This window comes from Scyliorhinus canicula, chromosome 11 (assembly GCF_902713615.1).
Source record: "Scyliorhinus canicula chromosome 11, sScyCan1.1, whole genome shotgun sequence".
Taxonomy (NCBI): domain Eukaryota; kingdom Metazoa; phylum Chordata; class Chondrichthyes; order Carcharhiniformes; family Scyliorhinidae; genus Scyliorhinus; species Scyliorhinus canicula.
This window is the reverse complement of record NC_052156.1, coordinates 166,293,151-166,299,150: the sequence shown is the minus strand read 5'-3', so window position 1 is coordinate 166,299,150 and position 6,000 is coordinate 166,293,151. Positions and strand designations below refer to the sequence as shown.

General features: G+C 48.4%; 1 protein-coding gene across 2 annotated transcripts in view; it reads left to right on the top strand.

Annotated features, from left to right (window-relative positions):
- Nucleotides 1-373: 373 nt before the first annotated feature.
- dmtf1 (cyclin D binding myb-like transcription factor 1) overlaps nucleotides 374-6,000 on the top strand; it is a 72,160-nt gene continuing 66,533 nt past the window's right edge. For both annotated transcript variants that reach the window (XR_005462357.1, XM_038811969.1), the window contains exon 1: nucleotides 374-480. The gene's annotated coding sequence lies outside the window, so the exon portion shown is untranslated. The remainder of the gene's footprint in view (nucleotides 481-6,000) is intronic.

Sequence of the window (6,000 nt, the reverse complement as noted above, 5' to 3'; positions counted from 1 at the left end):
CAGTGTGCTGTTAGTGAGGGGGTTGCAGGATGCTGCCAGGGTGACAGTGAAGGAACAGCGATATATTCCCCATGCCTGTCTTTGCCGTCAATGGGAAACTCTCCCTCACTCTGCATTCATCCAGGGCGGCCTTCGCTGGTGTTTGCCACCGCGGCAGTCATTTGATTTTTGCTCTGGGTGTGCGGTAAAGATGCTGGAAACGCCGAGCGCGGTTGGTGCCGGACCGGGGGGGGGGTGCGGCAGACCCGGGGGGGGGGCGGACTCCGGGCGGTGGGGGCTCGGGCCGGGGTGCGGGCGCCGGGTCGGGCTCGGGGCGGTGCGGGCCCTGTTGCCAGGGCAGCCGGGCCGGATGTGAGGTATTTGGGTTTCCGGCGGGGCGGTGCAGGGCCTGCTGGGAGTCTCTCTCTCTCTCTCCATCCTGGTATTTTGTCATCCTGGTCTCTCGGACGTTGTCAAAGTGCCCGGACCTCAAAACAGGAAGTAAGTAAATGCAGCGGGAGAGTGAGGGAGGCGGCAGTGAGGGGATCAGAGTGAGGGAGGGAAGGAGTGAGGCCCGCCGCTCCGGACCGGCGGCATCGGCAGAGGGGCCGCTCCGCTCAACATGGCGCCGGCCGGCCGGCCGGCTGGCTTCACTGACAATGGGCCGCGCTGCCCCCCGGCTGGCTCCCCGGCCCGTGCCCCCCACCCCCGGGGGTCTGCCTGCCCCCCCTCCCCCAACGTGGCTCCCTGGGTCCTGCCTGGCCTCTCTCCCCCCCGCCCCTCCCCCCAATTCCCTCTGGTACACAATAAAAGACACAGTTGACCTTTTCCTCATCCCTTCTTAAAATTCCTGGTGGCCGTGTGGATGTGATTACACACTCATTGTGCACTTTGTCCAAGTGTGTGTGTGTGTGTGTGTATCGGGCAACCTGTGCGAGTCAGGGTTATTCACCAGTGGTTAGCACTGTTGCCTCACAGGTCCAGGCTCGCAGGTTCGATTCCCCGCTGGGTCACTGTCTGTGCGGAGTCTCCCCGTGTCTGCGTGGTTTTGCTCCGTGCGCTCCGGTTTCCTCCCACAAGTCCCAAAAGATGCACTTGTTAGGTGAATTGGCCATGATGAATGCACGGGGTTACGGGAATAGTCCATGCAAGTGGCCCGAAAGAGAGTGTTCGTGCAGAGGATTGGTGCAGATTCGATGGGCCATAGGGCCTCCTTCTGCACTTGCATTGTAGGAATTCTATGGAACATTTTGTTTCTGTGTCTGTATCTAGATTTGACAGAATGGTACTTTAACTCATTCATAGAATGTGGGTGTCCCTGGCCCGGCCAGCATTTATTTCCAATCCCTAATTGCCCTTGAGAAGGTGATGGTGAGCCACCACCTTGAACCGTTGCAGCCTGTGTGGTGTAACCACACCCACAGTGTTGTCAGGAAGGTATTTCCACAGCCAGTGTTGTCAGGAAGGTATTTCCAGATTTGACCCAGTGACGGTGATGCAGTGGCCAATATAGTTCCAAGTCAGGATGTTGTGGGGTGGGGGGGATTTGTAGGTAGTGTTGTTCCCTTGCATCTGCTGCCCTTGACCAAGGGGGGTGTCGTCGAAGGAGCCTTGGCAAGTTGCTGCAGTGCATCTTGTAGATAGTATACACTGTTGCCATTTTGTGCTGGTGGGTGGAAGGAGTGAAGGTTGAATAATGGGGCACCAATAAAGCAGGCTGTTTTGTCCTGGATATTGTCTTCAGTGTTCTTGGAGCTGCACTCACCTAGATTCTCAAGGATTAAGCAACAAGAAGCTATTGGATAAACTAGGGGTTGTTTTACCTGGAATGTGGAAGTTTAAGTGATAACTTGATTGAAGATTTCAAGATATTATGGGAAATTTAATATCTCACTCCCCTGGTTGGAGAGTCTAGGACTCGGAACTATAGTTTAAAAAACGTTTTAGGTGTGCCAAGTCCCCACGTACTAGAGTTTTAAAAGAAGTGGCTGCTGAGATAGTCAATGCATTGATTCTAATTTTCCAAGATTCTGTGAAGGTCCCACTGGATTAGAAAATAGCGAATGTGACTCTTTTATTCAAGAAAGGTACAGAAGCAGGAAACTACAGGCCATTTAGCTCAACATCGGTCACAGGAAATTGTTGGAATCGAATATTAAAGAGGTTAGAGTGGGGCATTAGAAAATCTCAATGCCATCAGGCAGAGTTAACATGGTTTTGTGAAAGGGAAATTATGTTTGACTAATTTATTGGAGTTCTTTAAGGAAGTAACAAAATAAAAGCTCGTAGAATTCGTCACCTAGCTGAAACCAAGAGTAGGTCTAAGTGGGTCATTCTTGGGTTGGCGAGATATGGCGTACCAAATGCCACAACAATCAGTCTTGGGACTTCAACTATTTATAATCTATATCAATGACTTGAAGGATGTTAGGAAAATGAAAGTTTAAAAGATTTGTATTGGGAAACATTAGAAATAAGGTATAGTTTCAAATGCGTTTTATTTAATGTTTCTGTGCCTAGAAAGGTAAAACCTATAGTTTAATTCCTGCTGGTATGTGTGAGGTTTGGTTAAGTTTCAACTGGGTTTCTCATGTGCTTAGAGAGGGCTATGGTGTAAAGAGTAAATAAATAGGCCAGCAGTGGTATGTGGTTTTGCTTAGCAACTGTGGCCTTGTACGTTAGAGAAGCTTTTAAATTTTAGATCTGGCTGAATTTGTGGACAGTTGGAGACAGGATCTCGCGGAATAATAATAATTGCTTATTGGCACAAGTAGGCTTCAATGAAGTTACTGTGAAAAGCCCCTAGTCGCCACATTCCGGCGCCTGTTCGGGGAGGCTGGTATGGGAATTGACCCCTTGTTCTGCATTACAAGCCAGCTATTTAGCCCACTGTGCTAAACCAGCCCCTAACATCTCTCAACTCTGCCAGACGGAAGACTGGACAGGATGAGAAGTGCAAAGAGGCAGGCTTCCTAAACCACAAGTTACAGTCCAGATAACCAGGGAATTGGGCAGAAAGAGTGTCTAAGAAGTGTGGAGTTAAGTGAACCGAGAATGAGAGGTCATCATACTGAAACATACAAGGTCCTGAGGGGACTTTGACAGGGTGGGTGCTGAAAGGATATTTCACTTTGGGGGCGAGGCTAGAATTTGGGGACACAGTTTAAAAATATTTAAAATTCCTGTTTTAATGCTTTTCTCTTAAGAGGGTTGTGAATCTTTGGAACTCTTTCCCAGAGAGTGGCGAGGCAGGGTCAATAAATATTTTTGAGGTAGATAGATATTTGACCAAGAAGGGAGTCAGCTTATAGGTGGTAGTGGGAATCTGGAGTTGAGGCCTCAATCTAATCAGTTGAGGTCTTATTGAAAGAGATGGCTTGATGGGCCGAATGGCCTTCTACTGCTTCTAATTTGTATGTCCATGTAGGTGTGCAAATAACCGGGCATTGAGCAATGGTCGGAGAAGGATCGGTGCGGTGACTAACCCCCAAGGAAGAATAGGTTATTTTTGAAGGAGTGGATTTGCGAGAATATTGTGGGGCTAAGTTGCCTGAAGGTGAAATGAGAGGTGGGTTTACAAAGGTGGCCAAGTGAGAAAGCCCTGGGACCAGCGCTCTCGCAGTGTGGACCTATAAACAGGAGCGACCAGATCAAGCGATCATTGCTCTGTGCCTATTTATAATTGCCTTTGCAACTATCAACCCCCTTTGTTACTGGATGCCTGTTATTGTCTTGGGTCACCACATTGGTGACAAAGTAAACAGTTTGATGTTAGTCTTAGCGGTTAATTCCGTTGGTCAAGGAAAATTTTAACACCAGGGCCTTGATCATCCTACAGCAGTACAAATTCAACTCTGCCGTTAGGGACCCAGAAAAGTCCATCTCCTGCTTCGACGCCAGGCTCCGCCAAACGGCTGAGCATTGAGTTTGGTGCAGTATGCTGTGCAACTGTCTAGTGTGCGGAATTAACAATCTCAGCATACAAAGACACCTGGCCGGAAACTAAAATTACGTTAGAGCTGCTGAGGTAGCTCAGGCAACGAGTGCGGCGGAAAAGGGGCATTTGAGCTCCAAAGCTTGCAGGAAGGGGAAGTGAATCAGTAAAGGGACCATATGGCTGCATGGCACATGACGAGATCAACCAGACACGGTCCTCAGGACTGGATTGAAGTCAGAGACCAGGAAAACAATGGATCTTTAGTCCAAGGCGGGTTGTTAGCCCAAGACAGAGGTGGATTGCTATCAATGCAGGGGAGACCACCCCACGAAGCTTGCCATTGTCATGTGTTTGCCTGTTTTTGATGCAATCAAGGAGGCCATAATCTAGGCTTGTTGCTGATGCAAAACAAAAAGCAGCCTCAATCCACAGATACCAATGATCCAACTGGGGAAGAGTTCAGAGGAGGAGCACAAAATGGACCATCAGAATGTCATCAAAGTAAATATGACCGCCCCAATAGAAATAATTCTGAAACCAAATGGGAAACCATTTGCTTCAAGAAGACCACCATTATACCGGTGCCAAAGAAGAACTAGGCAACGTGCCTCAATGACTACCGTCCGGTGGCCTGACGTCAGCCGTAATGAAGTGCTTTGAGAGGTTGATCATGAAGCGCATCACCTCCATACTCCCAGAACGCCTTGATCCAATGCAATTCGCATACCGTCGCAACCGATCCACAGCAGACGCCATTTCCCAGGCCCTACACTCATCCCGAGAGCATCTCGACAGGAAGGACTCCTACATGAAATGAAAATCGCTTATTGTCACAAGTAGCCTTCAAATGAAGTTACTGTGAAAAGCCCCTAGTCGCCACATTCCAGCGCCTGTTCGGGGAGGCTGATACGGGAATTGAACCGTGCTGTTGGCCTGCCTTGGTCTGTTTTCAAAGCCAGCAATTTAGCCCTGTGCTAAACAGCCATAGCCATCAGACTCCTATTTATTGACTACAGCTCCGCCTTCAACACCATAATCCCAGCCAAGCTCGTATCAAAGCTCTAAAACCTAGGACTTGGCTCCCCACTGCAACTGGAACCTCAATTTTATGACCAACAGACCACAATCAGTAAGAATGAACAACAACACTTCCTCCACATGCATAATCAAAGATCCCTCCCACCCGGCTTACTCACTCTTCCAACTTCTTCCATCGGGCAGGAGATATAGAAGTCAGAGAACACGCACGGACAGACTCAAAAACAGCTTCCCCGCTGTTACCAGACTCCTAAATGACCCTCTTATGGACTGACCTCATTAACACTACACCCTGTATGCATCATCCGATGCCAGTGCTTATGTAGTTACATTGTGTACCTTGTGTTGCCCTATTATGTATTTTTATTCCCTTTTCTTCCCATGTACTTAATGATCTGTTGAGCTGCTCGCAGAAAAATACTTTTCACTGTACCTCGGTACACGTGACAATAAACAAATCCAATCCAATTCATTGAAGATGGAGATTGGTACAGGCTTATGGTTGTGGGGAGCAAATATTTGATTATATTCCAGAACAAGGTCAGACCCTGAATTTGGGTAGCACAACAGCCAAGCTGTCAACCAACATGGGGACCGCCAGTTGCTTAAAAAACAAGAGGGCCAGCTGCGTTTTGAGTGTCATAGAAGGGCACAGACCAAGCATGATGGGGAAGGGACTAGTTACAGTGAATTAAAACCAAATTGGCTGGAAACCTTTAAAAACTGAAAACAGCCTTTTTCAAAATGTATAGCGAAGTTACGAGGATGCGTTCCGCAAGAGTTAGGCCGGATCAATAGCGTGAAGACCAAAGTCTTTGTTGCAGACGCAACACCAACATTTTTTTTTAGGGCCGGACCAGACCTTTATCCCCTGCATCAAAAGGTCAAAGCTGAGCTAAATCGATCATAGGAACTGGGAATAATAATCAGTGCAATTTTCCGAGTGGGCATCCCCCGTAGTTCCCGTGCTGAAGCCAGACCAATCAACTTTTTTTTAGTGTGGCTAATCCACCTGCCCTGCACATCTTTGTGTTGTCGGGGTGAGA